The sequence below is a fragment of the Mesoplodon bidens genome (assembly GCF_964165515.1).
Source record: "Mesoplodon bidens genome assembly, chromosome: 14".
Lineage (NCBI taxonomy): Eukaryota > Metazoa > Chordata > Mammalia > Artiodactyla > Ziphiidae > Mesoplodon > Mesoplodon bidens.
In genome coordinates this window covers 12,226,216-12,245,512 of record NC_138170.1, presented here as the reverse complement: position 1 = coordinate 12,245,512, position 19,297 = coordinate 12,226,216, and the positions used below count along the sequence as shown (strand labels likewise).

Sequence of the window (19,297 nt, the reverse complement as noted above, 5' to 3'; positions counted from 1 at the left end):
CTAAAGTAGGTATGTGTATGGACTCCTGAGCTGTGATGAGTAGTTTGTCTAGTAGGTCAGGGACCTAGAAGGAGTAAGATGGGAAGACTAGAGACAAAGGGGTCTGAGGAGGAGGATGAACCTGTGTGCATGAGCACAAGATATGTGTATCTTTGTGTTTCAAGTCAGGGCCCACCAAAAGCATCCACATCAGAAGATGCACTCAGCAGCCATGTGGACAGGATGACATATCTGGTGGATATCAGCTAGGCTCTGTCTAACTCCATTGCTTGTGTGATTGACAGCATGGGCTCCGTCTGTCCAAGGCTGATCTAACTTAACATTTACCATGTCACCAACTGTGCCACGTGGTACCATCCCTTGGAGGAAAACAGCCAGCCTCTTGGTGGCAAATTGATTACATCTGATCTCTTCTATTCTGGAGGGGACAGTGATTCATTCTTACTATAGTTTATGCCTATTCCACACGTGGTTGTAATTCACTGCCTGAAGTGTCTCTGCCAGCACCACTGTGAAGGCTCACTGAATGCCCGATCTTCCTTGAATTTGAATGACACATAACCGTGGGTACCTAATAACGGAATCCACTAGTTCTACCATATACCAGACCATCCAAAAGTAGTCAGCCAGGTAAATGTTTGGAATGCCCCATTAAAACCTCAGCCCTGGCACCATCTTGGGAACAACATTCAGGGACAGGACATTCTTCTTCCTCTGGGGATGCAGTCTATGCATTGTACCAATAACCAGAATATACAGGTTCTGGAATCAAGGGGTAGAATGAAGAGTGCCTTTTCTCACGTTGACTCACAATGAGCGGGTTGCCAACTTGCAACTTGAGGCTCTACTGGATCCAAGGGCCTGGTTCACGGAAAATGAATGCTTGTTCCAGCGCATGAAGTAAGGTTTCAGCTTCTTTGGATTTCTTTTGTCCTTTTTGCAACTTAAGTTGCAAAAGGTTGGATCTTTAATCTTCAGCCTTTATTTCTCTCTAACACGACCATTTAAGGCTATAAATATCTAAAGAGTGTTTGTGACATGGTAGTATATTGCCATTATTTTGCATTTCTGCATACTAAGTGATTTCCACAAGAGTTTCTTCTTTAACACATCAGTTATTTAGAACGTATTTCATGAATTTCCAAATATGGTATTTTTCTAATTTTCTTTTGGTTAATTCTTTTCTTTTCTCTTCTTAAGAAAGAAGTCCACTCTCTTTAATGTTGTACAGAAAGTATGTGTAGAACCAAAAATAAACATTATCACATTTGTTTACACCACAATCTAGTTTTTCATATTAACTTTACTATTCAAACAACAGAAAGTAGGTGGTAATTTAGGGATTGGGAAAGAGATAAAACCAAAAAATCTTTTCTAGCATGTTTATTCTACACTGTGTATAGCTGTGCTCGCAAAGACAGCTTCTCTCCCTTTTTTTAAATTTATTTTATTTTTTTATTGGAGTATAGTTGATTTACAATGTTGTGTTAGTTTCTGCTGTACAGCAAAGTGAATCAGTTATACATATACATATATCTACTCTTCTTTAGATTCTTTTCCCATATAGGTTATTACAGAGTATTGAGAAGAGTTCCCTAAGAAGCCCACCTGCCACAAGTAAGACCCGGTGCAAACAAACAAACAAACAAATAAGTTCCCTGTGCTATACAGTAGGTCCTTATTAGTTATCTTTTTTTGTTTTGGCTGCTTTGGGTCTTCCTTGTGGTGTGTAGGCTTTTCATTGTGGTGGCTTGTCTTGTTGCGGAGCACAGGCTCTAGGTGCGTGGGTTTCAGCAGTTGTGGTGCACGGGCTCAGTAGTTGTGGCGCACGGGCTTCGTTGCTCCGCAGCATGTGGGATCTTCCCGGACCAGGGATCAAACCCGTGTCCCCTGCATTGGCAGGCGGATTCTTAACCACTGTGCCACCAGGGAAACCCAGTTATCGATTTTTTATATAATAATGTGTATATGTCAATCTCAATCTCCCAGTTTATCCCTCCCCACCAAGACGGCTTCTCTTACTTCTCTGCTGTGCAGGAATTCAGTTGTGTATAAAATTGAACCTGCTCAAAAGCTGGGGGAGACTAGATATGATGGGTCCATATCTGGGTGTATTGTCATACAGTTCAAACAGTGGGGCCGCTACCAGCTCGTAATCTTTAAGGACTGCAAACAAGGCTTTCTCTTGAAGTTGAACCAAAAACAACTTCTTATGTTCCTTAGGTTTTGTAATATGTGCAGGAATATATGGGTACTGAGCAGGTTCAAAATTTGGTCTCCACCAGTTACTAGTGCAGTCATCAATGTTCCAGCCTTGCAGGACTCCATCTTGACCACCCAATAGCTCTGTCATTAAGCATTTTTGTCCGTCGACTTCATCTTCTCCTGGGTTAAGCTACCACCAGTTAATTTGAAGAGAGTTGTTCCCGCTGTAGCAGCAACACATGGGGTAGCCAGTGCTCAGGGACAGTCAAAACCCCTTCTACAGTCCTCCTTTTGCCAATTTTATCAAGTTCCTCCCTCATGCGCTGAAATCTGGCTGCAACAGAGCGGTACTTCTTTTTTTTATGATTATTATTTTATTTTATAAATAATATCTGGCCGTTTATTAACCAGTGGAGTATATTGCACAACAAACTACCTCACATCTTTCAGGAAGCAAAACCACCACATCTGAAAATTAAAGACGTCACCCACTGAATTTGAACACAATTAAAATGTGCTTTAGGGCTTCCCTGGTGGCGCAGTGGTTGAGAGTCCGCCTGCCGATGCGGGGTACATGGGTTCGTGCCCCGGTCCGGGAGGATCCCACATGCCACGGAGCGGCTGGGCCCGTGAGCCATGGCCGCTGAGCCTGTGCATCCGGAGCTGTGCTCCGCAACGGGAGAGGCCACAGCAGTGAGAGGCCTGCGTACCGCAAAAAAAAAAAAAAAAGTGCTTTAAATATTTCTTTGGGGGAGGGGACACAACATTTCCAGTCAATTAAGAGAAGCACTGTAGAGTCCAAGTCTTTTATTTTCTTTACACCCATGAATTCAAAGGGAATGGGCTCCAACAGTTGACTCCTTTCCATTGGTTCTCACGACGTGTGCTTCTCTGGGTGGAGACGGCTGGTGCTTCAGTTGAACACAAGTACCCTTCTCTTTGGCTTCCTTCTTTTTCTGATAATTTTCCTTCACACATTTCAGGAAGCAATCTCGGCTCTTAGAGTGCTTAATATGCTTGCTAGGCACGTTAATTCTCTTGGCAGGAATCTTGCCCTTGTTCATTTACAACGATGCCAACAGCATGCTGGGTAACCCTGAAGACTCTTCCAGTTTTGCCATGGTATATTGGGATACCAATGGGATATTCCTTTTTGAACAGTGCCCAGTCCCTTAATGTCGACATCACCCTTCTTGTAGATTTGCATGTATGTGGCCAAAGGAACCACTAACTCCATGTTTTCTAAAAGGCCTAGAGAACATGTAGCAGGTGCTCCTACTCTTTCCCTTTGTGTTGGTCATTTTGGCGAATTACTGGAAGAGGGTGGTTCCGACCAAAAGGCCTGAGCTGTCCTTCTCATAAAGGGGCTCTTTTGTACCAAAATGTAATCGGTAAGAGGGTAGAGGTTGATGGTGTGCTCTAGGGTGAGGGGCTTGGTCTGCTGGATGTACTTGTTGCTGACCTGGTTGATCCCCCCGCCGGGGCCAGCGGGTCTGCGAGTGATTTGTGGCACTACGGACATGCTGGCGAGCTCGGGCACTGGAGACAAGGGGAAAGGGAGAGACAGAGAGGTGTTCCCTGTGCCGGCAGAGGTTATCTGCATTCCACGGAACAGCCGCCGGCCTTCACTAACAGGAGAGCGCAAGAGCTGGTTAATACTTTCTAATTTAATTGAATCAGAGAGTGAATCAGTCTTTTGAGATCTGAGGAAAATAACCTTGTGGGATCTTTTTTCATAAGAGTTCCCTATGAGAGTCACTGTTGTTCTATTTCTGCCCAGAAGTTAAGCTTCTTGGTTGCAGAGTTTAGTCAATAGAGTAACGTCTTGATCTGAATATTGGAGAAAGTAATGTGTAAAATATCCCATGGAGGGAATTCCCTGGAAGTCCAATGGTTAGGACTCCCGCTTTCACTGCCCAGGGCACAGGTTCAATCCCTGGTCGGGGAACTAAGATCTCACAAGCCAGGCAGGGCAGCCAAATTAAAAAAAAAAAAAAAAACCCATGGAGAGTAGCATTGTGAATTTCTCTTTGTAGTTCTCTCCATTTTCACTTATATACAGTATTTTGGCTATTTAGTTAGGTTCACACACGTTTGTATTTGTTTTATTTTCCTGGGCTGATAAACCTTTTATCATAATGGAGTGATCCTCTTTATCTCTAGTAATGCTTTTTGCATTAAATTCTATTTTGCCTGATAATAGCATGGCTACATCTGCTTTCTTTCCCTTAGTTTGTCTAAATACAAGTATATCCTTTTGCATTCCTCTACTTTAGATCTTTCTGAAAATTAAACCTTTAGATATTTCTTGTCAGCAGTATAACGATTTCTATAAGCCATTCTGACAGTCTGTTTTTCGTTTGTTTGTTTTTTTTTTTGGCCGAGTGGCTTGTGGGATCTTAGTTCCCTGACCAGGGATCGAACCCGGTCCCTGCAGTGACAGTACCGAGTCCTAACCACTGGACCTCCAGGGAGTTCCCTCTTTGTCCTTTTCAAATTAATATTTTTAGTTATTTGTATTTTATATACTCTTTTACCATTTACATGGTAATCAGCACTCTCTTTGGATTATTTTGTCCATCTTATTTTGTGCTTTATATTGCTTTCTTTTCTATTTTTATTCCTCTCTGGCTTTTTTTGGATCAATTAAATATTTTTTCTAATTACTTCCTTAATTTTTACAAGTATGGGACATATTTTTAGCTTAATAATTTTTACCCTGATATTTTGACATTCATATTTAACTTAGTAAAATCTAAAAGGAATAGCTTTACGGTCCTTCAAACCACACAAGGATATCTGAATATATGAACCCCACTTCCTCTCCCTCTTCCGTGTTCATCTTGCTGTTTTAAGCCCAGCGGACACTATTAGTGTTTGACACTGTCAATGTTCTTCATTCTTTCCTGCATCTCCGGATCTTTTCCCTGGATTGCTTTCCTCCTGTCCAAAGTACATTCTTTAGAATTTCCTGAAGTTCTGTTGGGGGCACACCCTCTGTAGTCCTTCCTCGGTGTCCTGAGGGGACTGGTTCTATCTAGGAGCCCCTGGGGATGCTCAAGTCCCTTATATAAAATGGTGTATTACAAGGAATACAGTCGACTCCCGTATGGGCAGACTTAACTGCCGATCGAAGTACTTGTGCACAGACGATGGAGAACGAGAATACACAGTAAGAGGAGACCTTAGGTTGTCAAACAACCAGAGACTTTCCTGCTTATTATAACTCATGACCCGACTGCCTGAAAGATTACTCACGCCTGAAAATGAGCAAGAAGCTGTCTCCAGGAGGAAAAGTTAAAATATTCTTTAGAGGAAACTGGGCAGCTCTGAAGCATCTGCCTGTGTCTGCTGGACTCACATTAATGCCTCAGGGCAGGTTAAATGTGGGAGGCACAGGCTGAACCTCAGAGGCTGAGGGTCAAGGACGCCTGGAATGCTGGCGGTGCTGGGAGGGGAGCTTAAGGGCCAACAGGTGGGGAGACAGGAAAAGGCTGGAGGTCCCAGCTTAATTTTAGGCTGGAAGGAACAGGTTTCCTGTTTGGAAAGGCTGGGGAGGAAGGTTTACATTATAAATGCAAATATCTACAGGATGTGATCAGGCCCCAGGGCAGGAGAGAAAGCTGGGTCTTGGGAGATAGACTGAAAGGCCTGCAGAATTAACTCCTTTCATTGTCGTTATGGTCTCTTGCCCAGTCCATCCTGAGGGAGGAGAAGGGGTGCCAGAAGTGAACACAAATTCCCAGAGTTTGTGTTCCAAAAGCGTTGCATGTGAATGCAATTCCTTGTAAACACTTCTGGTTGTTCTACTCCTGCTCATGGCACTGCATGATATATATTTTTTTAACCTAACCCTGATGTGCTCTCAGGGACCCTAATTTCACCCCAAGCCCTCTTTGACCAGAACCAGAAGGTGGGAGATTTAGGCCTTGGGGCAAGACTACAAATGGCTCTGATAAAGATGCAAAAGAGCAATTTGCCAGATCACTGACCCATACTGCATACCTGATATGCTGTTCCTCTGCCTAAGAAAGACACCTGGGTACCTCTTCGTGGGAGGCTGCTGTAAACACTGGGGCTGTTCTTTGGCCGCCTTTGCGGTTGTCCACCGTCTTCTGCTAGGATACATCTGGTTTGTGCTTGAAGTGGATGTGATTAAGAGGGGTCTGAGAGGCACCTCCACCTCTGCATTCCTTCATCTTTATAGGTGGCCCAACTCCCCTCCCCCGCAGGATGTGGGATTATTTGTGAGTTATGATTTTGGTCAGGGGAAGCAGGTTCCGAGGTTTCCACTTGACCTTGCCCACTGCCATAGCTCTTCCCCACAGGCTAAGGACCATGTAGGGGTTCTTCCAACTGTCAAGCATGTCCATTGCAATTCTGTATTTGTGGATTGGGGAAATGACCATCAGGTGGATCCATGGACATGGTAGACTCACTAAGGAGGCCTGGTCCAGGACTCCGTTATTACCTGGCCCCTGTAATGATGATACTTAAAGCCTCGGGATTTTTTTTTTTTTTTTTTTTTTTTTTGGCTGCAACTCGAGGCTTGTGGGATCTTAGTTCCCCAACCAGGGACTGAACCTGGGCCCATGGCAGTGAAAGCGCCAAGTCCTAATGATTGGACCGCCAGGGAACTCCTAAACCTCGGGATTTCTTTCTTTCTTTCTTTTATAGTTTAGTGTTTTATTTTGAATTTTTTTTAAGTACAAAAAAAACAGAATAAGGCAATGAATACCTATATGTTTCATCTAGATTCAATAATTGTTAACATTTTACGCATATAATTTCTCTCCATAAATATGCACATATTAATGTAATCATGACTTTTTCAGAACCATTTGAGAGTGAGCTGATGATATCATGACTCATCACTCCTAAATACTTCAGTATATGTATAGTAAGAACAAAGACATTCTCCTAGATAACCACAGCACAATCGTAAAATCCCAAACCTCAGGATTTCAGTGTTAACTCAGATCCTGTATCCCACAGTCCTTGAAATATCTGGTTATGCCCCTATCCTCAGCTTCTAGTGGCTTAAGCACATGACCCCCAGGTCCCTTTGGAGAAGGACCAGGGGATCATTACTGTATACATTTGCCATGATACTGTAGGATCCTTCCATAAGCAGTCCGGCCTCCCTTTCGATCAAAGGTCTGAAAACTGGGCAGGAGATCACTTTTTTTTTTATTGGGACGGCTGCTTTGAGCCTTTATCATCCACCCTGATTCCGTTTAGTTGTGTAAAGTAGGCTCTATCCTGCCCCGTGGGAATACTATGCTCTATTACCATCTCTGCAATTCTCTCTGGGAAGAGACTCCTCCGGCTGTCATGTATTATGTCTGTTCTTGTCATGTGTTTCAGTCATCTCACCACCTTGCTTCTGGCGGTGGAGTGTTGTCACCTGGCCTCTATTTCAGGATTCCATCACCCCCACTAGCAGAGAAGCGCAGTTCCGTCTGTAACAGCATCTCCCACTACCAGCCCCGCCTAGAGAGGGCAGCCACCTGAGCTACTCCCCGATGCTGGTGGCCCTTCTCACTAACGCATCCTTTTCGCTTGGCTAAATAGGATGTCCTCCAGGTCCTCCTGTGGGTGTTGTGTCCTCGGTAGTATATCTACTCCAGCATGCCCACTTCTCTGAGCCTTTGAGCCCTTCACCTGTTATTTGCCATGGTGGTTCTGGCAGTTGTATTTCACTTACTGGGAGCCATGGCTTTTCTAAGCTTCCATGAACCAATGAAATAGAGTGTCAGCACCCTCTCTAGCTCCTTGCTAGGGTGTAAGTTCTGTACCATACAGCAGTGCTCCCAAATCAATGAGCTCTCCTTTATCCAGCTTTATGTTTTGTCACACCTGATGCAGCACAAGACTAATCCAGTCCCGTGTCTGTTCCCCAGCCCCTGCTGGACACTTTGGCCATGACCTGCAGTTCCTTTGGTGGACAATTCCTTCCCCCCTCTGCAGGCCCAGTATTTTCTTGTCAAGTGGCGAGCCGTCCCTAAGCAGTTTTGAAGCATCAGGCCTGGCTTAAAGAACAAACCACTAACAAGGACCTACTGTATAGCACAGGGAAGTCTACTCAACGCTCTGTAATAACCTATACGGGAAAAGAATCTAAAAAAGGGTGGATATATGTATATGCATAACTGATTCACTTTGCTGTGCAGCAGAAGCTAACACAACATTGTAAATGTTAGCCATAAGGTGTGTCTGGGATCCCACCTGACCCTCTGTGAGATGGCCTCTGGCCAATAAGAATTAAAAAAAAGAAAGAACGAGCCCATTTTCAGATTAGGCAGTTTATTACTCACACAGAGAGTGAACGTGAAAAGTCAGAGGTGCCAGATCCTTGTGGTCCTTGTGCAGGGCAATACCAAGACAAAAGGGGTCCAGCGTGGCACCATGGATAATGTCTGGTGCCCAGGCTGTGACGCAGCTAAACAGCTTAGAGCTGGCAGCCGCACTCTGAGCGGGAGGAGGGGTGGCAGGCAGAATTCCAAGGTGGCCCCCAAGAGTCCACCCTCTGCTGTACATGCCTTCCCTGTGTAACTCCCTCCCCTTGAGTGTGGGTGCCCTCTCTGCTGGCAGAAGTGCTGTGGGCAGAGTAGGCAATTCCACACCCAGAGGATGTCTGTGTTGACTTATCTTTATTCCCCACCACCGCTGGCCTGTGACACTGACCAGACAGGTAAGGTAAATGCATATACTGTAGAAATCACTAGCCCTGTATCTTTCAGATCTTTATGGAACTAATTTCTGCAATGTCCTCCAGGGCACAGAAATGTTTTTAGGTTATTATCTTGGCTGTAGGAGGCCCTTTCCAGGACTCCAATTGGCCATTCCTGCCATAATAGACATTATTCCTCTGGTAAGGGAAGCAAGACTGGCAAAATAGCCACAGGGTGTGTCTGGGATCCCACTTGACCCTCTGTGAGATGGACTCTGGCCAAGACTTATCTTCCTCCTGACCTCCCTAAGCCTCTCTGTCCAAAGAATCCTAGTACTCCAGGGATTAGGCTCAGATAAGCACCATTATCTACAAATGTGGCTTTCAGTAAAATGAGCCCAGACTGAGATTAAATAATCCAATTCCAGATCCTCTCATTTGCTAGGTGTACACCAGGCAAGATCCTTAAGCTTCCTGAGCCTGTTTGCTCATCTGTAAACTAAAGCCAAAAATATTCTTCTGATAGTTTCTTTTTTTCTTTTTTTTGCGGTACGCGGGCTTCTCACTGTTGTGGCCTCTCCCGTTGCGGAGCGCAGGCTCAGCGGCCAGGGCTCACGGGCCCAGCCGCTCCGCGGCACGTGGGATCTTCCCGGACCGGGGCACGAACCCATGTCCCCTGCATCGGCAGGCGGACTCTCAACCACTGCGCCACCAGGGAAGCCTGATAGTTTCTTGTTTGTGCTGCTGTGATAAAATTACATACCAAGTGCTTTCCACACTGCCTAGAATATAGCCTAACGACCATCAATACCATTCGCTTATTCTTCTGGAAAGTGTAAAGAGGAATAGAAATGTATATTATATTTATTTGTATTTTAATAACCCACATTGTCAGTTTTTAATTATTCCTCATTTATTTCCAACTTCTGTTGTTTTTTAATAACATAGAATTTAGGGATAGGAATTTAGGACTAGGTCACCCATCAAGTTGAAGGAATTTTCTTACATGACAGATTGGATAGATTAAGTCCTCAAGAAGCAAATGAATTGATCCTTATTTTCAAATAATTGAGCTATAAGATTTATCTTTTACTCCTATGTTTATGATTCAAAATTTTTATAGATTATACTCCATTTAAAGTAGATTTATCTTTTACTTGTTAATATATCATCTCTATCCCTAGCCTAGGATTTAATTTGGAAAAGATTTTTTTTTAAATGCATAACTTGGGCTTCCCTCGTGGCGCAGTGGTTGAGAATCCGCCTGCCAATGCAAGGGGCACGGGTTCGAGCCCCGGTCCGGGAAGATCCCACATGCCGTGGAGCAACTAAGCCTGTACATCACAGCTACTGAGCCTGCGCTCTAGAGCCCACATGCCACAACTACTGAAGCCCGCACACCTAGAGCCCGTGCTTGGCAACAAGAGAAGCCACCGCAATGACAAGCCTGCGCACTGCAACGAAGACTAGCCCCCCCACCAACAACTAGAGAAAGCCCGCGTGCAGCAATGAAGACCCAATGCAGCCAAAAATAAATCAATAAAATAAATAAATTTAAAAAAATGCATAACTCTAGAAAATGTGTGCTTATGACCATAGCTGTTAGGAATGTGAATTGGTAAAGCATTTCTGTAGAGCAGATGTTATGGCTATTTAAAACAGATTTCATTGGGAATTCCCTGGTGGTCCAGTGGTTAGGATTCCGAGCTCTCACTGCTGAGGACCTGGGTTCAGTCCCTGGTTGGGTAACTAAGATCCCACAAGCCGTGTGATGTGGCCAAAGAACAAAACAAAACAACAACAAAAACCCCACAGATTTCGGGACTGCAACCTTAGAGTATATGATCCAGTGGGACTGGGGGAGGGGGCTGAAGAATTTGCATTTCTGACAAGTTCCCAGATGATGCTGGTCCTGAAGCTGCTGGTCCATAGACCACACTTTGAGAACTACTGATGTAGAGAATTCTGGTAACATTTACTTAAAGCCAGAAAAATATTCATAAACTGTGACCCAGGATAAATGAAGATGAGCAGCCCCCAGCCCATCACCTGCTTTGGAGGCTCTCCAGCTGACCCCCCAGGACCTGCTACAGCCCCACCTGGTCATGCAGGGCACACCCCCCAGCACCGAGGAGTGTGGTGAAGGCATGACCCACCCAGGGCAGCCCCAGGTTCTCAGGGTGTGGCCGGGGCAGCAGAGGAGAAGGGCAGTCAGGACCACATCCCAGCTCTCTGATCCTGCTTACGTTTTTTCTATTGCACTTATCAACATATGACATATCATAGATTTGACTGTTTTATTGCATTTGTTGCCTGATCCCCTCACCTCTCATCAGAATGCAAGTTCCCTAGAGCAAGAATTTTTGTATATTTTGGACAACAACAGTGTTTGGATCATAGCAGGTCCTCAGTAAATACTGACTATACTCATATGTCTGTATGTTCATAGTACTATTTCTATAAGGATGCACAAGAAAATGGCAGCAGGTTTTCTGTGGGCAAGGGACATGGGGAAAGGAGTGGGAGTGAGCACAACTTTCTACTGACTCTGTTCAGTCCTTTGAATTTTTCCTACCAACTGTTAAAAACAAGATGATGGGGCCTCCCTGGTGGCGCAGTGGTTGAGAGTCCGCCTGCCGATGCAGGGGATACGGGTTCGTGCCCCGGTCTGGGAGGATCCCATATGCCGCGGAGCGGCTGGGCCCGTGAGCCATGGCCTCTGGGCCTGCGCGTCCGGAGCCTGTGCTCCGCAACGGGAGAGGCCACAACAGTGAGAGGCCCGCATACCGCAAAAAGAAAAAAAAAAAAAAAAACAAGATGATGGGCTTCCCTGGTGGCGCAGTGGTTGAGAGTCCGCCTGCCGATGCAGGGGACGCGGGTTCGTGCCCCGGTCCGGGAAGATCCCACATGCTCGCGGAGCGGCTGGGCCCGTGAGCCATGGCCGCTGAGCCTGCGCGTCCGGAGCCTGTGCTCCTCAACAGGAGAGGCCACAGCAGTGAGAGGCCCGTGTACCGCAAAACAAAACAAAACAAAACAATATGACATGCCCAAGATGGAGTTGCTCATGCTAAACCCCACGTCACCAAACTGAAACTTATTTATACTTTTGGCTTTCCCTGAAATGGAATCTTAGCCCAGCCAACCAGGAATTGCCTGACCAGCACTAGGGAAGTCAGCTGCCTAGTTGACCTCTGCCGACCCCTAAAGGGAAGTAACCTTGCAATAACCAATCTGCTTTTTTGCCCGATATAACTTCTTGTTCCTGCTCCTTTGAGCCTATACAAGTTTTTCATTTTGTACAGCTACTTGGGGCTCCTTTCTATCTGCCACATTGGGTGCTGCCTGATTTGAATCGAGTTTTGCTCAAATAAATTCTTAAAAATTGTAATATGCCTCAGTTTATTTTTTAACACCACATATGTCACCTAGCTTAAAAAAAAGTTAGATCCCTATTATTGATTAGGAAGAACAAGTTGTAAGAGAAATAGGCATAATAGGAAAAAACTTAAGGAACACACACACACACACACACACTTGAGTATGGTTTGGTTAGTTAACACCTGAGACAGGCTTGAAGAAAAGTTCAGTGTTCACTGATCATACTCTTAAGTGGCCTGGACCTGAGGCCCTACCCCAGGCCCTCTCCCAGGCTCACTCCAGGGGGTCCCACAGTTCCTTTCCAGACCTTTCTCCAGGCCCACATTATTTGCAAGTGTCAAGTAACAACAGTTAATAATTAATGAGGGAAAGAGAACCCGGCCTGGGGCTGCTTCGGGAAAAAGAGAAAATCTCTAAGTCCAAGGAACTATAGGCCAGATGAGAATCTCGGTGTCTAAAAGGGACACAGAAGGAAACATTTAAAGAGAGAGAGAAAGGGGAGAAGCTGTGAACGAGATCCGACGTGATTCGTAAGCATCTCCGCTGGGAACCGGGAGCTGGGTTAAGGGATTAGAAGAGAGAAGCCTCCAGGATCCCGAAGGAAGAAGGCCAGGTTGGATCTCCAGTAGAAGCAGCTTGGAACTGGAAGAGCCAGGTAGAAGGACCTACTAGAGACCGGAATTTCACAAAGAGGGACAATAAACTGGAACTGTTCTCCCGAACAAAGCCAGGAGCGGTTTCTACCTTGGGTAACTGCTGAGCTAGTTATTTATTCCGTTAATATTTATTGGGCACATCATTGGGTCAGACCCTATGTCAGAAAAATCATTCTCATTAAATGCAGAAGACTTAAGTGACCTGAGACTGTCTTACTGGAGACTTTGTAGGAGGCACTGATACTTTCCCCAGCCTTCCTGGGAAGGTGGCAGAAAAGCGGAAGACCTTTCCCACCTCCCAGATGCGGGGACTCCAGGAGAGGGGCGTCTCCTTCCCTTGGGAAGCAGCTTCTGTGCTTGCCCAGCAGAGGGCAGCCGGAGCCTGGGCACCAGGATCCCAGCCACCTGCTCAGGAAACCGGACAGATGGGTACCTATCCCTCACTGCCCACTGCAGTTTGGGCGTGATGCCCACTTGCTGGCGGCGGTGGCAGCCCTAGAGAAACAGGATGCACCAGGAGGCTCTAAAAAAATGCTGTTTTGAATTCTCTCTAAGCTGTGTCGCTTCTGCCTGGCGTATGCTCAGCCCTGGCGCCCTGCCACACTCACCCGCTCTAGCACGCTGGGGCGAAGGGTCATTTCCTTCTCATCCCAGGGCAGCCTGCTTGCCCCGTATCTATTTACTATTCAAAAATCTGTTTTTTCCAGGACATAGAATCCTAGAGCCCCAGAGCTGGAAAAAAAAACTCGGGGGGCTGCTTGTCCAGCAGTTGCCATTTCAAATAACTTCAGAGGCAGGCGGTGAGCCTCAAGTTGTGATGCCGATTTAGGGCGAGACGGTGGGGGATTAGAGCGGCGATGGTGAACCGGAAGCCCAGCCTTGTGCAAAAGCGCCTCCGTTCACTTGTTTTTCTAATTGGGAAAAAATAAAATATGGCCCTGGGCTGAGGTGGGGTCCTGACTGCCAGGTCTGCCCCTCCATCTTACAGTGAGAAACTCAGGGGCGCAGAGAGGGGGGAACTACTTGCCCAGGATAGGGCCCGACTCCCTTTCTCACCCATCTCTTTCGTGTTGTTTGTCCCTTGGAGGCACAGGGTCAATATCAAGCTATAGAAGTTGGGGATGGCTTGGGCTTCCAGCTCGCCCTGCCCCGCGGCTGCTGATTAGCCTTGGATTGCTTCATTTCCTTCCTTGGCCACCGATCCCGTTTGGAGCAAGCAGCCTCGCCCTGGAATACAGGGCACTCCTTTTCCTCGCGGTGAGTCACAGCCTCGGAGCTGACTTGCAGACAGCCTGACTCCCGAGTCAGGATCCTCTCCTCCTACTGCTTTTTGCAAAGAATACCTCCAGCTGTGGCGTTCGCTTCCTCTGGCCATCTCCCTCTGGCTGTGCACTTTTATTTACTCCGGTTTTACTCCTTGACATGAGGTCCTACGGAGAAGTATCCAGGGACCTTCCAACCTTGATTCCTCAGATCTCACCGAGAAATAAGAATTAGAAGCATAAAGTGCTGTTTTCCCATCAAGAGCTAAGGCCCCAGGGATGCTGCACTTGCTTGGTGTGGTTTTGCAAGCAAACCACTGAGTGTGATTTTCTAAAAATCCAATCTTCTATTTTTTTTTTTTTTTTTGCGGTACGCGGGCCTCTCACTGTTGTGGCCTCTCCCGTTGCGGAGCACAGGCTCCGGACGCGCAGGCTCAGCGGCCATGGCTCACGGGCCCAGCCGCTCGGCAGCATGTGGGATCTTCCCAGACCTGGGCACGAACCCGTGTCCCCTGCATCGGCAGGCGGACTCTCAACCACTGCGCCACCAGGGAAGCCCCAATCTTCTATATTTTTATTCAGGCAACCTGGCATTGCTGCCCTCTCAGGAGAATCGGCAGGCCAAGTGGGCTCGGTGGGGATGCTTCATTAGGGCACAAACCTTTCGCTTCAGCCTCCGAGTAGCAGGAACTCCCAAGTAGCAGGAATGGGGGCTGTGGCCCCATTATCAGCCATAGAGATACCTTTGGGACCTGGGGCAAGGATTTACGCCACCTCCTTCTCACCATGACTAATCCCTTGAGGATTAGCACCAACTAACCCCATTGTCATGGAGCTCCTGCTTGCAACACCTCCCAAACTGAAGATGACTAGGGTCCTGAGAATCTGGTCTCAAAAGAACATGGTCTTAAGAATATCACCTGAGTGGAGGAAATAACCTCCACTCAAATAACTTTCAATAACCTATTTATTCAAGGAAAAAGAACCAGAAAAAGGAACAAACAAACAAAAAAACCCTAATGAGATTAGTTACCTGCATGGCATAGTGGGAACAGGATTGAAAGAATAAAGGAAATGGGGGGAATGACACTTCTCTGAAATAGCTTTTTGTTCTGACTTGCCTTTGGAACCATTGTAACATCTCAAATTTCAAAAATAAGTAAAAATATAATAAAACTCCCAAAGATGGGGAAAACCCTGAAATTAAATAGATATAGAAACAAGCAAATAAAAAAGAATGTCCTTTGACTTCTGTCTTACCAATTTATAGTAAATAATTGATCCCTGTGCTGTGTGTTAAACATTTTCCTATAGTTTCATTTAACCTCTGCAACATCTCTAAATTGTAGGTACTATTACTATCCTAGTCTTACAAGAGAGGAAGTTATAGCCCAGCGGCATTAAGGAACCTCCCAAGGTCCCAGAGACTTGAACTCATATTTTGTATCATATTTGCATTAGATCAATCCTGAGATCCTATTATGTACTCAGCTCCATGCCAGGCACAGAAGTATGAGTTAGTGTCCCTGGGTTCCAGGAATCTACAATCTCAGTGATAAACACTTAACACGATGAGGCTATAAAAATCGGGAAATGAATGAGTCCCTTATTCACAACAATTTGAAAGGATAAAGATTTTAGGAATTCTAAGTCCTCCTTGTGGGTTGGCTTCCTGGAGATGAGATTTGAACCACATCTTGTAGGTAGGATTCAGGTAGGTGTAGTACATGGGTAAAGGAATTCCAGGCAGCAGAACACACTGGTAGCAGAGGTGTAGAGAGGGGCTTGGTGTATGGAGAGCCAAGGAGACGAGCCTTTGCAGAAGAATGGACAACACAGCAGGACACATTATAACTCTCTTGGGTACATCTTAAAAAGAGTTCAGGGACTTCCCTGGCCATCCAGTGGTTAAGACTCCATGCTTCCACTGCAGGGGGCACGGGTTCAATGCCTGTTCAGGGAACTAAGATCCCGCGTGCCAAGCGGTGCAGCCAAAAAATAAATAAATAAAAGAGTTCAAAGTCAAGGTGAATATCATGGAAAGCAAGCAGATTCCCAGCCTCTAAAAGTTAGCCCTCTGAATTGTTAATCAACTATACTCCAAGAAAAAAAAAAAGTTAGCCCTTCGGTTAGCTGCATATTGGTATTTGCCTAGTCCCTTTCCAATTATTGGGCTCAGAGAGATTACTAGGAAAAGGCAGACACTATATTCTGGGTCTACAGACAAAAACTGTTTTTGCATAAAGGGGAAATAAAATCTTAGCTCTTTCAGTTGCTTTTCTTTTCTCTTCCATTTCCACTTTTACAAGCAGAAAGAGAGGTCACTCCCTGTTTGCTGAGCTGAAAATCAGACCTGTCGGCCCTGCTGTATCTTTCTCGGCCAGCTTGCAGGCAGCCCTCGAGGTGTGTAAGGAGAGGTATCAGGGGAAGGCACTTCTCTCTGTACCTGTCCCCTCCCTGGCTGGAGGGCCTGGTGCTCAGCAGGGACAATGAGAGGAAAGCAGGCTGGTAATGAGCCTGGTGGGCAGACACCAACCCTGGGTCTAGCTGGACAGCAAGGCAGAAACGTGAAGAGAAGCAAAATATGGATATTCCTATCAGACTTATGAACAGTTAACTGTATTTCTAAGTTTTCATCAGGACCAACGTTCAAACCTGAAGAATCCTTGAACCAGGGACAAATGCAACGTCTGGTCCTCAAGCTGCTGCCTGCCCTCCCCCAACCCCGCCTGGGCCCCTGCCCCATGTCATCCCCTTTTTGAAACAATAGGAATAATCCCACACCTCCCACAGGGGTACATCCTCAGCGGCCGCTTCTGAGCTCTCCACTCCTGCCTGGCACCACTGCCCCTGAGTCCTTCCCCAGCACCTGCTGAGAAGCCCCTGGCCCCGGGTCGCCACACCAACCCCTGCAGCTCTGTATTCACACCCCAACACCCAGCTGGGAGCACTGGGACCCTGGGCAAGGCGGTGGCTCGGCAGGCGCTGGGCACACCCCTCTGTCAGTGTGGTTTTTCACATCCTGTCCTAGTGGTGTGTTTGTCTTTTCACCCCCGGATCCAGAGCTTAAGTGCAGGAACCAAGCCTTGCTTTTTTTCTCTACCCTAGAACAAGATACAGTTTTTGAGACTTTTTGTTTAATAGTTGATGGATGTTTTCCCTCAAAGCAATGTTTCTTAAACTTAAAACCACCACCTCAGTAAGAAATATTTTTTACATTATGATCCAATTTACACACTCATCCATACATGTATATAACTGCAACAAGAGTTTCAAGAAATAATACTATGTTAGATGCGCTCTGATATTTGCTCTTTTATTTCATTCTATTCCTAAATGCTTTGTTGAGACTCGGCAGGTGGAAAGCCACTGTCCGAAAGCATGAAAGGAGAAGAGCTTCCCTTCCAGCCAGGATCAGATTAGGATTAAAGTGTAAACAAATGAGGGCCTCAGCCAGCTCTGATGTGCAGACCAGGGTCTTGGCCTCATTATGAAGCAGAGGCCCAGGTAGGGTTAGTGGATCCATGCTGGACGTCCAGGCAGTACCTGGGCCTGGGCGTGCCCTTTGCAGCTTTCTCGTTCAGTCTTTTCTATCTTTCCTTCATTCCTTCAAGAGGGCCACCTCCACCTCACAAAGACTTCCTCTCACTAGGCTTGGGGCATCACCTATATTTCGTGCATACCTCTGTGATTGGTCTTATCACACTGGCCTGTGATGCAATTCCTTTTCACGCGGCTGGCTGCTCAGCTGAGTGCCTGGAGGGCTCCTGGCCTGGGAAAGCCACCCAACAGGACTGCCTTGTGTGAATGAGGAGAGATGAAGGACTGCTCTCAGGGGGTCCGCAGGTGTCACCTCTTCCTCACGGCTGCTGGGTCGGGAGTGGCCGAAGGCTCCGAGCTGCTGCAGGAAGGGCAGGCCGGCGCAGGCTGCTATGGGCAGCGACTGGAATTCAACAGTGAAGTTCCGGGCTTTCCTGGTGGCGCAGAGGTTGAGAGTCCGCCTGCCGATGCGGGGGACACGGGTTCGTGCCCCAGTCCGGGAAGATCCCACATGCCGCGGAGCGGCTGGGCCCGTGAGCCATGGCCGCTGAGCCTGCGGGTCCGGAGCCTGTGCTCCGCAACGGGAGAGGCCACGACAGTGAGAGGCCCGCGTACCACAAAAAACAACAACAACAAAAAACAGTGAATTTCCAAAACTCGGTTATCTCTTCACTTTGTCCAGAAAGCTCGCAACTTAAGAAATCAAGACGATAAATCTGGGCTTAGGGTGAGCTTTGGTGCTGAGGCAGGCTCTGAGGACTGGGGTTCCTGGAGTCCTGATTACAATGGCGGGTGACCAATTCAGGGCCTGGCACTGAGAGTCTGAATGTGACCCAGGTCACTCGCTGTTGTAAGGTCAACCCCGGGGCCTTGGAGCTTCCTCTTCTCTCTTGCTGTGCCTCGCTCTGAGCAGATGATGCGTATAAAACTGTGCGGGAGGGCAGTCAGTGCTGTGTCTCCACCTCCCATGCCAATGTACCCATATTCCGGGTAGAAAGTGTTTTGGGGACTGTCAGGAATGACACAGATCATGAAACATAAATAATACATCAATCACATTATGTCGGAAAACGTAAGTCACGGTTCTGCTGGTCCTGTGCTGGTGGTAAGCACACATCTTCCACGCAGAAAGAAACAACAAACACAGAGCTCCACTCCGCAGAGGCTTCGCCACCTCAGGAAGGAACCGGGGTGACCACATCCCAGAACATTCCAGCTGGCTGCTGCCTGCGTCTGGGCCTCACTTGCTTTGTGTCTTTGCTCTTTCAGTGCCTTTTAGGAGGACAGCATCGTGCCGTCTGCCAAGGGGGACGAAGTTCAGGTTTTTTTGAAATGAATTTCAGCAACAGGATAGATTAAAAACAGACACAGAACTAATGACTGTTCCTCTCAACTGTTTACCTAGCTCCGTCCTCTCGTTGTTGCCTTGTCTGTCACACAAAAAAGAGAACCTGGCCCTCGTTCCTCAGGAGCTCGTGGTGTTCCTTTAGGACAGGTAAAGTGGGAAGGCCTCCAGGGGAGGGGCACAGAGGGGTCTCAGCCCCGTGGTTTCGGGAAGGGATTGACACCTTCTGAGCCCCCGT

At 46.8% G+C, this 19,297-nt stretch overlaps 2 pseudogenes across 2 annotated transcripts; both read right to left on the bottom strand.

The window, feature by feature from the left end:
- Nucleotides 1-2,007: 2,007 nt before the first annotated feature.
- On the bottom strand, nucleotides 2,008-13,550 carry LOC308628050 (cleavage and polyadenylation specificity factor subunit 5-like; annotated as a pseudogene). The gene is made up of 4 exons: nucleotides 13,521-13,550; nucleotides 13,346-13,407; nucleotides 3,520-3,744; nucleotides 2,008-2,535 (listed from the first exon to the last, which is right to left on the bottom strand). The product of its transcript is annotated as a cleavage and polyadenylation specificity factor subunit 5-like (transcript).
- On the bottom strand, nucleotides 2,643-3,565 carry LOC308628007 (large ribosomal subunit protein eL21-like; annotated as a pseudogene). The gene is made up of 2 exons: nucleotides 3,026-3,565; nucleotides 2,643-2,648 (listed from the first exon to the last, which is right to left on the bottom strand). The product of its transcript is annotated as a large ribosomal subunit protein eL21-like (transcript).
- Nucleotides 13,551-19,297: the final 5,747 nt, after the last annotated feature.